Source organism: Elephantulus edwardii, unplaced genomic scaffold (assembly GCF_000299155.1).
Source record: "Elephantulus edwardii isolate Elephantulus edwardi_28Jun2011 unplaced genomic scaffold, EleEdw1.0 scaffold00341, whole genome shotgun sequence".
NCBI lineage: Eukaryota > Metazoa > Chordata > Mammalia > Macroscelidea > Macroscelididae > Elephantulus > Elephantulus edwardii.
The window spans coordinates 244145-245961 of record NW_006400091.1 but is presented as its reverse complement, the minus strand read 5'-3'; positions in this window follow the sequence as shown (position 1 = coordinate 245961).

Genomic DNA, 1817 nt, shown 5'->3' with positions numbered 1-1817 from the left:
ATTGATCTATGTGCCTGTCATTGTACCAGTACCATGCTGTCTTGACTACCACGGCAGTATAGTAGGATTTTAAATCAGGGAGTGAGATGCCTCCTACCTTTTTTCTATTTTTAAGAAGTGCTTTGCTTATTCGTGGCTTCTTTCCATTCCAAATGAAGCTGGAGGTTGCCTTTTCCCCCTCATTGAAGAATGGAATATTGGCTGTTTTGAAAAACGAGCCCCTGGTCCTATTGATGGTTTAAATTTTTTTCTTTTTTCTATAACATTGATTTCAGCTCTTGTGTTTATAATTTATTCTTCTAGAGCCTATTGTGTTAGATTATTGTTCTTTTTCTATTTGATCGATGTGTTGAGTTAGATAATTTATTTTGCTTTTATCTTTATCTTTTATGCGTTTTCCTGTTGCTATAAATTGGCCCCTGAGGACTGCCTTAGAAGCATCCCAGAGGTTTGGTATGTTGAATTTTCATTATCATTTGTTTCAAGAAATTTTTAAATTCTTTATTTCTTCTATAACGCAATTGTGTTCTAGCGGGGTGTTATTTAGTTTGCACATTGATGGTTTTATAAGTTTTATCCTCTTGTTGTTAATTTCTTATTTTATGGCATTGTTGTCTGAAAAGACACTGTATTATTTCAATGTTTTTGCATTTGTTGAGGCTTTGCTCCCTAGTATGTGATCAATTCTGGAGAATGTACCATGTGCACTTGAGAAGAAAGTTTAAAAGTTAAAAGTTTAAGTTGGGTCCTGTGTTCATCCACAAGGTTGAGTTGGTTGGCTCTGTAGTTTAATTTTTCTCTATCTTTGTGAAGTTTCTTTTGAGTTGGCTTATCTTTTTATAGGAGTGGTGTGTTAAAGTCTCCTACCACCACTGTGGTGCTATTTCTTTCTTCAGTTCTGTTAACATTTGTTTTATGTATTTAGCTGGTCTATCATTTGGTGTACAGATGTCGACCAACATTATGTCCTCTTGATCTACTGTACCTTTAATCATTATATAGTGCCCTTCCTTATCTTTTATGGTGATTTTAATTCTGAAGTCTATTTTATCAAATATTAGTATTACCATTCCTGCTTTTTTTTTTTTGCATGCCATCTACTTAGTATATTTATTTCCAATCTTTGATTTTGAGTCTTTCTCTTATTAGATGTTTCTCTCTAGTAGACAGCGTATTGATGGGCTTTACTTTTTTACCCATTCTGTTATTCTTTGTCTGTTGATTAGTGCATTAAGTCCTTTCGCATTAAATGTGATTATTGACAGGCCAGGTTTTATCGTTGCCATTTTGCTGTGTTACTTTCTTTGTTGTTTCTTACTATGGTCCATCCACTTTCCTTTGGTGTCTCTCTGTGTAGGGCTTTCCTTAAAAGTTTTTGTAGGTTTTGTCTTATTTTCACAAATTCCTTAAGTTCTTTCTTTTCTGCAAAGGATGTGATTTTTCCTTCATATTTGATGGAGAGCTTTGCTAGGTACAAGATCTTGGGTTGGCAGTTGTTTTCTTTCAACTTTCTGTATATACTATCCCATTTTCTTCTTGCTTGCATGGTTTCTGCTGAAAAATCAGAACTTAATCTGATTGCTTTTCCTTTGTAGGTGACTGTTTTTCTCATACTGGTTTCAGTATTCTATTTTTTATATGCAACGAATGAATAATATGTAAAATCAATGACTTATTCATTGCAAATACATTTTATAAGAGACACAAACGCAGGTTATACACATGGACTTCACCTGATGGTATGCACAGGAATCAGATCGACTACATCTGTGGAAGGAACCACTGGAGAAGCTCAGTATCAGCTGTGAAAACTAGGC